Source organism: Schistocerca nitens, chromosome 3 (assembly GCF_023898315.1).
Source record: "Schistocerca nitens isolate TAMUIC-IGC-003100 chromosome 3, iqSchNite1.1, whole genome shotgun sequence".
NCBI classification, from domain to species: Eukaryota; Metazoa; Arthropoda; class Insecta; order Orthoptera; family Acrididae; genus Schistocerca; species Schistocerca nitens.
Window position 1 is genome coordinate 462,344,467 of NC_064616.1, and position 14,673 is coordinate 462,359,139.

At 44.0% G+C, this 14,673-nt stretch overlaps 1 protein-coding gene across 1 annotated transcript in view; it reads left to right on the plus strand.

The window, feature by feature from the left end:
* Positions 1–14,673, plus strand: part of LOC126248390 (calcium-dependent secretion activator-like) — a 1,500,396-nt gene that overhangs the window by 98,693 nt on the left and 1,387,030 nt on the right. The gene's annotated exons all lie outside the window — the stretch shown is intronic.

Genomic DNA, 14,673 nt, shown 5'->3' on the forward strand with positions numbered 1-14,673 from the left:
CGGGCTAGAAAGAGCTGGCTCTAAGATACAGACGGAATACTGAGTTTTGGTTTGTGGATGGAGTGGCGTGAAGATTGGGAGAGTTCGACACAGGTCTAGGTGTTGAACGGATTGTTGTGGGCAGCCTACCGGGATTCAATTATTCTGTACTTCAAAGAGGTTGTCGCGATGGCAACACTCCACATCTCATGCCGATAATTTACAGTGAGGTTATTTATAGAATTGGCATCCAAGGAAAATTCTTGATCGCAATTTAGTCAGGTTATTGCAGTTATTTGCATCCACCAGTGCATTGGTAGATGCATTCGTTTCTTACTTTAACAGTCAGACAAACAGTCACTGCATTCATTTAACTAGAGACTCATGCGTCATTTTAGAACATCATTTGCGTCTGTTGGACATATCCTGAAACCTTTCAAGTAACTCTGGGAACCAGCAGTTTCACTTAATGTAAACCATGCGGTGAAGTTTTGTAATGTTAACTTAATATTGTCAGATATTCAGATGCATTGCATGTTAGTGTTTTTAACTGAACAGGAGGATCCACAGCTAGGGCCTTAATATTTCATTGCATTAGTTAATCCATATCAGTAAATTATCTCCAATCTTAAATGTGTGTCTGTCTACTAATTGACTTTCTGAGTGAAGTTAGCCATCTCAAACACACGCGGGGTTTTGCAACATGTTGGGAAGTCTGTCTTGATACACAGTCGGATCGAGCAACTTCATTCAGGTGTTGTCATGTGCACATCAAAATACGACTTTGACAAACCTCGTCATTTGGTCTCACCAGGCTGAGAGGGCCCCCTTCCAGACCTCCCTACCCCAGAAAAAATCCGAGTAGGTGTTGGAAACTGACCGAGTGAAGTGGCACAGTAGTTAGCTCACTGGATTCGTACTTGAGAGGACTGAATTTTCTCATTTTGAGAAGACCGAAGGAGAGTCTGTTTACTTGCTAAAAACTTCCAACAGAAAAGGTCATATAAATAGTTCTTTATTTAAGACAACCAGTTTCGAGAGACTTTACCGTCATCTTCAGGTCTTAAGAAACCCTTTTTGTTGTGAAACATGTTGATTTTACGTTGAACTTCAGAACCTCATGCCAAGTTGTCATGTGGATAAAAATCAGTACATCATAAAAGCTTTGTCATAACTAAAATATTTGGAAACACAAAGCAAATATTTTAGTTATAACAAATCTTTTATAATGTGTTGCTTTTTATCCATCTGATAACTTGGCGTGAGGTCCAACAGATAATTAACACATTCAAAACAAAAATATTTTTTAAACCCTGAAACTGACAGAGTATCCTGTCGAAACCAGTGACCTTGTATAAAGAAATATTTATGAGATCTAGGCTGTTGAATGTTTTGAACATTCTGGAGGACGATGGCTCAAATCTGGGTCCAGCCATCCATATTTGGGTTTTCCGCAATTTCTCTAAATCACGCCACACAAACACCAGGATGTCTTCTTTGAAAGGACATAGCTGATTTTCTCCTCCATACTTGACCCCATCCGAGCTTATGATCCAACTCTAATGACCTCGATATCGATGGGACATTAAACCTTAATCTTCCTTCCTTTGGGAATTAAATCAGAATTGTTCCACATCGGAAGCAGCGACGCTCATCATTTGGCTACGGAGGGGATCTTAATACGAGAAACAACCAGAAAGTAAGTTCCAAGGACTGATAAAGAAAATATAAACATCACTAAGCAAGAAATTTTTATTGCAGTTTTACATAGATTGACTGGCTTCCTTTCAACATGGTCACAACAATTATTAAGGTACGTATCGTAACGGTACACCATCAATTGTATTCCCATGTTATAGGAGTCTACCACCAACGTCTGCAGCTACAAAGTCACTGCAGTCTGCATCTCAGCATCTTTGTGGAAACTTTTTCTTGGTAGAAAACGCTTCATGCGACAGAAGAGATAAAAGTCACTTGCGGCGAAGGTCAGGGCTATGGGGTGGATGGTCGAAGATCTCCCACCCAAACTGATTGGCTCAAATGGCTCTGAACACCATGGAACTTAACATCTGAGGTCATCGTCCCCTAGAACTTAGAACTGCTTAAACCTAACTAACCCAAGGACATCGCACACATCCATGTCCAAGGCAGGATTCGAACCTGCGACCGTAGTGGTCCCGCGGTTCCAGGCTGAAGCGCCTAGAACGGCTCGTCCACAGCGGACGGCCCCAAATTGATTCAACACGTTTCGTGTGGCGTTGGCTGTATGAGGGTCTTACATTGTCATGTACAAGCCTAATGCTTCTTGTCAGCATCCCACTTCTCTTGTTCTAGAACGCCCTCCCCAGATTTTTCAGTACTGATCATCATTTATGGTCTTTCCTCATGGTAGAAAATCGCACAGGAGGAAACCACATCCATCCCTAGAGACAGTACATGTGATTTTTTTTGACAGACAGTCTGCTTGCATTTGGTCTTTACAGGTGAACCACTATACTGCCAATGGATGGATTGTTGTTTCGTTTCTGGCGTGGCATTTGACACCCATGACACCCCCAGTGACAACATGGTCGAGAAACTCATCATTCTTATCTGAGTATCGCTGTAGGAATGTCAGTGCTGCAGCCAGACGCACACACTTTATGAAACACCAAGTCACTGGGAGATAATTTTGTGCAACAGTGAGCGAGACTTCTAGGGGACTGACGAAAGATTTCTGTAGTTGAGGAGCGCCGGTTCAGCAAAATTGCTTGCCACTTACTTACCATCAGTTCTGGAATCACCAAGGACGGTCGGCCACTACGGTCTTCTGAATATTGGTTCGTCTTTCAACGAAGTGCCTACGCCATCAATTGACCATACTGTCGCTTTTAATGTGGTGTCCGTACACGTAGCACAACTGGCGATGAATCTCTGCTGGACATTGCTTCTCAGCATGCAAAAATCGGATAACAGCACGAACCTCGCAGTTGGTGGGAGACAATATCAGAGCAGCCATTTTATCCCAGCACTGTGCGGTAACCGCTGGCATCACGAGACTGAAACTGCAGTTTATTATTCCCATGTACCTCCTCTCTACTCCCGCGCATGCGCATACCTATCCAACTATTCACGCCATCTCTGGAGGCGATCGGAACTTACTTTCTGGAACCAGCTCGTAATGAAAGACCATAAATTTCGACTGGTCTACGTCTGCAATAACGGATACGTGGAGAATTGCCGGATTTAATTGTTTCGACACTGGCTGAGTCGTGAGCTTAAAGCAAGACCGCCTGCTACTGCGATCAATATCTGCGGTGGGCCAAAGATAGCCGACTTCTTTAGCGCAAGCCAGCGCGGCACACTGTAAATGGAATGCACAAAATGAAGGTCTCAGTAGCAGTAGCAGACAACGAATATCTCAGTCGTCACAGCGATGGGACGCACCTGAGCCACTGTTCGCACTTCAAAGAGTTTCGTGTGTCTGTGTCTGAGTCACTAGTTACGTAAGTGTCCCACTTACGATCAATGAAAAGGACTTGGGGAAAATATAGATTCCATGTTAACTGCTTCGCTACTATTTAGCTGATTTGCTCGCTGTTTGGCATGTGTAATAAAAGATGACACCACATGGTGACACGATGAAAGCGAATGTCGTTTTCATCCATAATGCACTTTCGTTAACAGGTTGCGTGCGTATAAAGCAGCTGCAAAGGTAGTCGCGGGGCCCGTTCGCTGGCGGATTAGTAACAAACATAGTAAATGTAGGGTTGATCTACGATTGCGCATCACTTTCCACCGTTGATACACCTGGTTTCTATTTTAGACGACACACACTGTCATCCATACCTGTGGACTTCACGTTTGTCTACACAATTGCCAATGTGATTACCCGTTTCTGCTCCTCACAAATATACCAAAACAAATTCCTTGATAAAATACAGAATTTAGTAACAGACGGACGACGCACAAAATATTTCTTTGAAGCAGAGATTAAGGTAACCGTGTGTGACTATGTGTTGGTGAGCATCACACATGCAAAACTGTGTGATTCACTTCTCAATCTTCTTCCGGTGCATCCTGAAATATTTAGTTATGCCCATAACGTATTCACAAAATTGCCGTTGTTTTCTAACAGTTTTCGTTAACAAACGTCTGCTACTTTTAAGAAACTTCATTTATCTATCTCAGGTAAATCATCCGACTCCTTTAAACGAAAGCGCTGTTTCGCTTTCGAATCTGTATTTATCTTAACTATGAAACATCCCTGTACTTATTTAGAATTGTAATCATGGCATGGACAGCGGAATCGAATTAGTCTACTCTGATCTCTTCGTGTGTAGAAATGCTACCTGCCTTAAATGTCCAGGAAACGTCTATAACGCGAGTAACCTCCTGTTTGCTGTGCACAAACGCTATCCGACTGTGGATACTGACCTCGAATCTTGATTGTTGGAGCACCGATGTTTAAAAGATACTTACGTGGCCTTCATGTCACGCACAGTTGTAATGACCTCAATGTCGACGAGATGTTACCCTAGCCTTCCTTCCTTTTTTGATTTCAAGCAGACAAATTAAAACAAACTACGCAACCGGCCGGAGGTGTTGCGGGAGGGTAAACAAAACAAAGTACCTCAGAAGCACTGGCATTTATCTGTAGAATACATTTATTCCAGCTCATGCAAAATACACGACTTCAACGTCCACGTGATACGATACACACGAATATTCATATAAGGTATTTCTTAAGGGAAAAAAAGGAATTATTGCGCAACATAAATATATCCTGCTTATCGACAGTTGTAATCCATTTTTAATAACGCGTTGATATATGAAACATGACCTACGTAGAATGATAGAAAATCGTGGACCGATCGCTAGCTTTACCTCACGCCTGGCAGTTTCTTTCTGTGTACCACAAAAACATATTGAGTTATCAGCATTAAAGAAGTCTTGCAGAAACAAGACCATCCGCATCACAAAGCAAGGATACTCCGATGATCCAAAAATTATAAGCAATGCCCACTACGAGACTGAATATCGCCTGGTGGCGTTCTGAGCACGTGACGTAGTAAGGAAAGTATATAGGCGGGGCAGAGACGAATGGTTACCATTCAAGTGACAATACCGGACACAAATGGGGGAATCCAGTTATATAACTATAAGGGCAGACTGTTGTGTCCCGGAGACTGGAAACGAGCACCTCGGAAAAGGTGAAGCTGGTCGGGCTGTTCGCGTGCTTCTGTGCGTGCCCACACGTCATCACGGAATGTGGAGATTGGAGGCGTGGCCGTTCTGGAAAGCAGGATAGGAGGCTGTATACGGCAGTTCCGATGACAGAGTATAATGCTGGAGTAGACTCAGGCGCTTAGGAGCACACTGTCAGCGGACGTTGTTGTTTATGGCGCTCCACAGCAACGATCCCTACGTGTTCCTATATTGACCCAACGATATCGTCAGCTGGGATTGAAGTCGATACGGTACCATCGAGTTTGGGGCATGTATCAGTGGAAGCGTGTCGTCTGGATGGGTTAGTCATGTTTCTTGTAACACCAAGTCGATGCTCGTGTCCATATACGCCGTCATTCAGGCGAACGGCTGCTCGAAACATGCATCGTCCCACGGACGCAAGGCAGTGGGGGAATATTATGCTATGGGAGACATTCATGTGGACTTCCTTTTGACTTGTGGTAGTAATCGCATGATTACTATGACATCCGTGGGCTACGTTAACATTATTATGGACCTCCTACATTCCTTCACACTTAATGTCTTCGTTGTCGGCATGGCACCATTCAGGATTACTGTCCGCGTCACATTGTCAGGATCGTAGTGCAGTGGTGTGAGGAGCATGACTGTGAACTCACATTGATGTTCTGGTCTGCAAATTCTCCTGTGCTGACCCCAATGGAGCACATTTGGGACAATATCGGCCACCAACTCCGCGCCCACAGGCCACCAGCCTGTAATTTACGGGAATCGAATGACCTTGCGTAGACGCATGGTGCCATATGCCTCCGGAAAACCTACCAAGAGTTCGTCGAGTCCAAGCCACAGGAAAGATTATTGTATTGCATTCCAAAGATGGGCGACCAAAGCACTGCACGAAACAGTAATATCACCGAGTACGCCGAGAAGAACATCTTTCCATTCTCTTGTTCCATAATCTGAGATACTATGTCATCTTTTAAGAATCCGGTGATTACACGGTTTGGACCCGTCACTACTGTAACTCTCGAGTTGGGTTGTTTTGGGGGAAGAGACCAAACTGCGAGGTAATCGGTCTCAGCGGATCAGGGAAGGACGGGGTGCGAAGTCGGCCGTGCCCTTTCAAAGGAACCATCCCAGCATTTGCCTGGAGAGATTTAGGGAAATCACGGAAAACCTAAATCAGGATGGCCGGACGCGGGATTGAACCGTCGTCCTCCCGAATGCGAGTCCAGTGTGCTAGCCACTGCGCCACCTCGCTCGGTGTGTAACTCTCAGATTTTATTTACTTTCCACATTATTGTTCGCTTTTTGTCATACATCATAGTCAAACAAAATGCCTTTTGTTAAGTATCAAAACGCACTTACATGTACATAACTATCTCAGACATCCAACCGAAGTAGCCCTCTTCGATTTATCAAGTTATTCACAACTTCGAACGCTAACACCAATCTCATATTGTTCGACATTAGATCCCTGACATCTCCAAACTTTCTCAATGTTTCCAGTAATCAAGAACTTTCCGACAGTGTAACCATTACCGAGCCTTCGCCCACAAAATTACTTACAGTGTGATATTAATTAAACTTTCACTACTTGAGCCAGTGTAGACGGAAAACTATTTACCGTATGGGTATCCAATTTTATATGTATGATGTTCAGACTGTGAGCTGCAGGATTTGCGTTCTTAGATGTCTTAGTGGAATGACATTCCGTTACTGTTGGCATGGCTGAGAAAGCTGTATGCAATGTGCGATCTTCGTGCAGTGCACGAGCTGTTCTATCATAGCTGAACGTTCCATGAGCCACCGTCGTTGCAGGCAGCCGTAGAGCAATCTCTAGCGCGGTTACAGACTATCGTCGATGCAGATGGTCGTTACATGTTAGTAACCTGGAACGTAAATCTGGTACGCAATTAATAAATGTTATCCTCTCAGTCAAAATTAAACCGTGTCCCTTTCAATGGTTTATTTGTGTTTTCTCTTCCGCACGTCCTTACTAATGCTTGTACAACGTTTCGTTGTTCTACGGTCACTCTTTTGCCATGGGGACCCTCTCAGGTATAGAAAGTTTAATTATAAACATTTTGTGTATTAAATGCATTAGCTTTCAGTCAGATCTGGAGATACTTACCTCCGTTCACTTCATTGTCGACATGATCTGCTGGATCATTATATCTTGCGTCGGAATGCACCGGTGCATGTTTTCGCATTTCTTGTCCCTCGTTTGCGTGGTGTGGGTGAACCACTAAGTTTGTTGGTGGCGTAAGTGAATCCTAGCTGTTTCTTACTTCCTGCATGCCTGATGCGTTACCTGCTTCGTGTCGCTAAATCTTCTAAACGTAGCGAAAAATTTATTTCCCCACTTTGCGCCAATGAATATGATTCGTTTCAGAAATCATGATCTGATTACGATACAACACTATATACACTCCTGGAAATTGAAATAAGAACACCGTGAATTCATTGTCCCAGGAAGGGGAAACTTTATTGACACATTCCTGGGGTCAGATACATCACATGATCACACTAACAGAACCACAGGCACATAGACACAGGCAACAGAGCATGCACAATGTCGGCACTAGTACAGTGTATATCCACCTTTCGCAGCAATGCAGGCTGCTATTCTCCCATGGAGACGATCGTAGAGATGCTGGATGTAGTCCTGTGGAACGGCTTGCCATGCCATTTCCACCTGGCGCCTCAGTTGGACCAGCGTTCGTGCTGGACGTGCAGACCGCGTGAGACGACGCTTCATCCAGTCCCAAACATGCTCAATGGGGGACAGATCCGGAGATCTTGCTGGCCAGGGTAGTTGACTTACACCTTCTAGAGCACGTTGGGTGGCACGGGATACATGCGGACGTGCATTGTCCTGTTGGAACAGCAAGTTCACTTGCCGGTCTAGGAATGGTAGAACGATGGGTTCGATGACGGTTTGGATGTACCTTGCACTATTCAGTGTCCCCTCGACGATCACCAGTGGTGTACGGCCAGTGTAGGAGATCGCTCTCCACACCATGATGCCGGGTGTTGGCCCTGTGTGCCTCGGTCGTATGCAGTCCTGATTGTGGCGCTCACCTGCACGGCGCCAAACACGCATACGACCATCATTGGCACCAAGGCAGAAGCGACTCTCATCGCTGAAGACGACACGTCTCCATTCGTCCCTCCATTCACGCCTGTCGCGACACCACTGGAGGCGGGCTGCACGGTGTTGGGGCGAGAGCGGAAGACGGCCTAACGGTGTGCGGGACCGTAGCCCAGCTTCATGGAGACGGTTGCGAATGGTCCTCGCCGATACCCCAGGAGCAACAGTGTCCCTAATTTGCTGGGAAGTGGCGGTGCGGTCCCCTACGGCACTGCGTAGGATCCTACGGTCTTGGCGTGCATCCGTGCGTCGCTGCGGTCCGGTCCCAGGTCGACGGGCACGTGCACCTTCCGCCGACCACTGGCGACAACATCGATGTACTGTGGAGACCTCACGCCCCACGTGTTGAGCAATTCGGCGGTACGTCCACCCGGCCTCCCGCATGCCCACTATACGCCCTCGCTCAAAGTCCGTCAACTGCACATACGGTTCACGTCCACGCTGTCGCGGCATGCTACCCGTGTTAAAGACTGCGATGGAGCTCCGTATGCCACAGCAAACTGGCTGACACTGACGGCGGCGGTGCACAAATGCTGCGCAGCTAGCGCCATTCGACGGCCAACACCGCGGTTCCTGGTGTGTCCGCTGTGCCGTGCGTGTGATCATTGCTTGTACAGCCCTCTCGCAGTGTCCGGAGCAAGTATGGTGTGTCTGACACACCGGTGTCAATGTGTTCTTTTTTCCATTTCCAGGAGTGTATATCAGACATTTACCCTTTTTTAGATTTCTGCAGGCCGACGTTAATGGGTACACAGGTAGAAAAATTATTGAACAATTACTTCTTCCAGTATAATTTTTATTTTCTGATTTCGCACATCATTAATTCGTGCGAAAGCCTAGGCGACTTTACTTGTACTGTAGCGCGAACAGTGGGTCCAGATAGCAATAATCACTTATTTATTCATTCTGGTAACCACTTTCATTCTAAGCGACCCCCTTCAAACCAGAAGCTCTGAAACGTGCAACAAACTGAGACAAGTATGATACGACTATTAACCTTAAAAACCAACATAAAGCAACGTAGTTATAAAATAAAATGACGTGTGTACTGTTGATGACATGTAGAGACGGTCCACTTAGCGACTGTGCGTAACAAAAAGTAGCAGTCGACAACTGCTGACTAGCTAATGAATACTAGGCGTTATAAAGCGAAATGTGTGCCCACCGTTTGATGCGCGACCCTTAGGATAACCAGTAAACAACAAAATTCACAAATAACGTGTACACAAAAAAGAAATTATCATACTTTACATGCAAACATAACAAAGTTGATTAAAATCCACAAATGCATGTAAAACATTTAAAAGTACTTCAAAAAGACTTAAAAGGCCGGTAGTAGCGGCCGGAACATAAAACAATAGTCCTTTGTTGAGCATTAGATAGAACCAGTTCACCGCGTACATGTTGCCAAAATTTCTAGCCTAGACGATATATTCAGCCGAGCAAAGATTAAGTTGCGCCGGACGCCAGTGGTTTCCATAGGGACGCACGACTGTGGAAAAGAATACATGCAACAGACAGGCTGCAATTTCAGTATCCGTTTGAAAGAACTGGAGAAACATGTAACCAATCTCATTACAGAAAGGTTGAGAAACCTTCATACCAACTATGAAACACAGAAGCTGCACTCAGGCACTCCAACTATAAATGTGCTGCTAATTACTGTGTAGTCTCTGGCCATGCCATTTCGCCATTCAAAAATTTACTCTCTAGTTTGTAATGAGTTAGTCGCAGGACAGGTAAACTTTGGGCTATGAGGAGATCTTCTGTATGATAGCTACAAAACAGATCCTATTATTAAGTCAAACCTGATATTTACAAAGTATAATTAATTATTAACACTCATGTTGCATGTTATTGCTCTTCCATTGGACTTATTTAGAAAACTCAGCGCCACTTTAGAGAGCCAATTCTGTAGTGTTATTTAAAAGTTAATACATTTTCACAGTAATATTATTCGCCAATGTAGTCGCTTTCCCTGTGTGAATGACTACAATGAAGCAAACTTGGGATTTTGGCTGTGAAACGTCTACACATATCATGCTAGACAGGCAGCTTCAACGATGAGGCAGTCACGGTGAGTCCGCATGAAGAGAGGTTGGTATTCATTAAAAAAGTCGTGTACCAAATCTATCAGAGAGAGTCATAAGCCGAGTCATAAGCACTTACAACTAAGATCTTGAGCAAAGTCTAAGACAGAAGTATTCAATCAGAATGATAACATATAATGCTTGACCATGACCAGTAGCGCATGACTTAAAGGCTTGAACTTCTGTGGTACGAGAAATTTTCACCACCTACATTTGGCTGGAAAGGAGATTAGGGCAGTGGCGTAAATTTTCTGAGAACAAGAGTTTGCACCAACATCCTATATTCAGTTGAATATCTCTTCGAAATTGCGTAACATTCGTCAGAAGATGATGGGAATGACATTCATCAGAACTTTCACCATTTTGGCGAACTCGTCAGGCTGGAAACCCGAGAGCTTTTTATTAGTTTAACTCACCGAAGACGTGAGGCAATACTGACCCTACGACTTATCTTAGAAGATAGATTAAGGAAAAGCAAACCTACGTTTCTGGCATAAGTAGACTTACAGAAAGTCTTTGACAATGTTGACTGGAATACCGTCTTTCAAATTTTAGAGGTGACAGGGGTCAAATACAGGGAGCGAAAGGCTATTACAATTTGTACAGAAACAAGATGGCGGTTACAAGAGTCGAGCGGCATGAAAGGGAAGCAGTAGTTGGGAAGGGAGTGAGACAGGGTTGTTCCCTACCCTCGATGATATTCAATCTATACATACCGAGCAAGCAGTAAAGGAAACAAAAGAAAAATTTGGAGCAGGAATTAAAATCCATGGAGAAGAAATAAAAACTTTGAGGTTTGCCTATGACATTGTAATTCTGTCAGAGACAGCAAAGGACCTGGAAGAGCAGCTGAACCTAATGGACAGCGTCTTGAAAGGAGGATATAAGATGAACATCAACAAAAGCAAAACGAGGATAATGGAATGTAGTCGAATTAAATCAGTTGATGCTGAGGGAATTAGGTTAGGAAATGAGACACTTAAAGTAGTAAATGAGTTTTGCTATTTGGGGAGCAAAATAACTGATGATGGTCGAAATAGAGAGGATATAAAATGTAGACTGGCACTGGCAAGGAAAGCATTCCTGAAGAAAAGTTTGTTAACATCGAGTATAGATTTAAATGCCAGGAAGTCTTTCCTGAAAGTATTTTTATGGAGTGTAGCCATGTATGGAAGTGAAACATGGACGATAAATGGTTTAGACAAGAAGAGAATAGAAGCTTTCGAAATGTGGTGCGTCAGAAGAATGCTGAAGATTGGGTGGGTAGATCACGTAACTAATGAGGAGGTACTGAATAGAATTGGGGAGAAGAGGACTCTGTGGCACAACTTGACTAGAAGAAGGGATCGGTTGGCAGGGCATGTTCTGAGGCATCAAGGGATCACCAATTTAGCATTTGAGGGCAGGGTGGAGGGTAAAAATCGTAGAGAGAGACCAAGAGATGAATACACTAAGCAGATTCAGAAGGATGTCGGCCGCAGTAGGTACTTGGAGATGAAGAAGCTTGCACAGAATAGAGTAACACGGAGAGCTGCATCAAACCAGTCTCCGGACTGAAGGCCACAACAACAACAACTCACCGATAAATACAATGAGATCGTATCTCTTTGTAATGTCTCACGAAGCGAGGGCATGTGCCACTATTGTTGGTATACTGGTCACAAAGCGATTTAATTGCGGGTGGTACTTTCACGCTGTTTCAGTCAGTGCCTCCGACGTTGCAAGCCGAAGACGTGAACAGCCAGTTCTAACAGAAAACGAGGGGCAGAGTACCGCACTCCCCGCCGTGCCGCTACCTAGGGGACCCTAGGCGTAACTTAAAAAGGAAGGACACCGGCTGAGGGCAGAGACGCTCCTGGCCGCTCCCAAATCGTGTTTGCTGGAAATATGTAGAGCTGCTGGCATCACGTTGGCGGACGCAACAGTCTTGTAACGAAAAATGTGAAAAGCAAAGAACTACATGTGGACGTGACGAATATGCTAAAAACATTTCCTGCGGCGACTCGCATCCCGCATAATGGACGTTTCACACTCTGTCCTTTCCGACAGTGCTCTTCCTACACAGGGCATTGAGTGTTGGTCGGCCAGTTTTCAGAAGGCATATGGAGTGGGAGAAAACATTTGCATCTCACGGTCCTGAAAGCTATGGCCTGGATGTTCTGAAAAAGACAGCTAAGTAATGGATGTCATTGACCACTTTTCGTAATTGTTTTAGAAGAGACCGCGGATTGATTGCTGAACACAGGGGTCCTGATGTTGGCTCGTTTCCCAAGATTCTCGGAATGATCTGAGCAGAAGAATGTATAATTGGAAAACGGTTTTTATGCAATCCATAGTGGGAGAATGTGACCACAGAAAAAATTACACTATCGGCTAGCGCGAAGCGAACTTTGCGTTCAGAGGTGGACGATGTTTTTTCGAAGGAGTCTGAGTAAAGCAAGCACAGGAGACGTGTACTGTGATTATTTTCGAGGCATTACCGTGGAAGATTACAGTCTAGTAGTAGCTTCCTTGCGAAAGGACTCATTAGAGAAGCAGTATTTCTCTCTGGCGGCAGACTTCAGTCCCGGTAGCAAATGGCTCTTAAACAGCAGATTTAGAAATAGTGAGACGGAGTTTACTTGCACAGCAGACTGGGGCGAGAAATCCTCCTTCAACTCTCAATCTACATGTCGTCATGCACATATTGATGAGAATATCTAGCGGCAATAACTGATTTGGGCGGAACAGAGTTAAATGTTTGTTAATGTTTCAGTAATTTCACGATGGCTTTTCACGATTAGGCGCACAAGTAAGTTGCACGTAACTACATGTCTTCTTTCCGGCACGACTATGTAATCACTGGTTTCATTTAACAGTTAAATTGTGTAGTATTAATGCATTGCCAACCATACCACTGCTTATTGTAGATTAGTCTCATGTCTCATTTTTGACGTTTTTTTCTGTGTGTTCCATTAGAAAACTTTTAATGTCCTTTATAAATTTGTACATACTAAGAATTGTAAGAGATATCATGATTTACCTGGGCCAAGCTCTTCATTTGTAATTAGTAAGTTCCTTTCATGAGGTTAGTTAACAATAAATTGTGGGAATACTGGTTCCTGGAATTCAATGCTAGAGCCACCTTTTTCCATTAATTGCGTTAGTGAGATCCTTTGCATAAATTTTACTAAGCACTGAATTTTGGCAGTGATATGCCACTCACTGTGCCCAGACTAATGCAGATCAGCTGAGGGGCTTACACCAGCATTTCGCAAACTTTGTCCTCTGAATGTGAAAATATTCTGTCGACGTCAACCTACAAGGGGGGAAATGATCATTGTAATAAAACAAGAGAATTTCGGAGCTCACACAGGAAGATTTAAGTGTTAGCTTTTCCTGTGCAATGTGCAGGAATGAAATGGTAGAGAAATAGTGCGAAAATCGTTCGCTGAACCCCCTGCCAGGCACTCAGAGATGAACTCCACAGAGGTCATGTAGCTGTAGATTTAGATATAGAGTGAGGCATCTATTTCACTGTAGATATGTTTTGATGCATTAAAGATATTGATAATCTGTTTTCACTTAGGTGAACAGTCGCTATGGCTTTATAAACTAGATAGATTGACAGATACAAGAAGATAGATAGAAGATAGATACGTATAAGAAGATGGATAGATACAAGAAGGTAGATAGATGCAAGAAGATATGCATACTCTGCATTGTTAGACATTTGCAACGCGTTTTGATCGTTAGTAGTTTACTAGGTGTGGTCCTGTTACTTGTGGTATGCCCGTGCCTGCTTCAAACCTTAGAATTGACTTAAACAGTTTAAAGTGAATTCCGTACCGAGATGCTGTTTGTCATTTTGCAAATTAAAAAATTAATGGCGGAGGTGAGAGATACGATAATTGACAGAAAGAAAGATGCGTAGACCGAATGGGAATTGAACCCGAAACTTTTGGATCTAAAGTCTACCACTTATACATTGAGCTATAATTTTATTTTATGGACACCAAGCCACAGCGCTTGTCTATGTCTAGACACAATATATTTCGTGATTACCAATGCAATTCTCACGGAAAATGTTGCCCTGTGTGACACGTGAAATTCATCGGAACACACACTGTGAAAGTCCGTTCGATTGTGTCATCAAATAAGGGCGATCATTTGTGCTTTTATTTATGTTATCCGTCCGGAACGCACTAGTGAATAAAACCACATTCGCTGGCCGACTCAGTTCCGTTTGCTTCGGTCGGGGTCTGCGGGAAGTATCCGGAATAA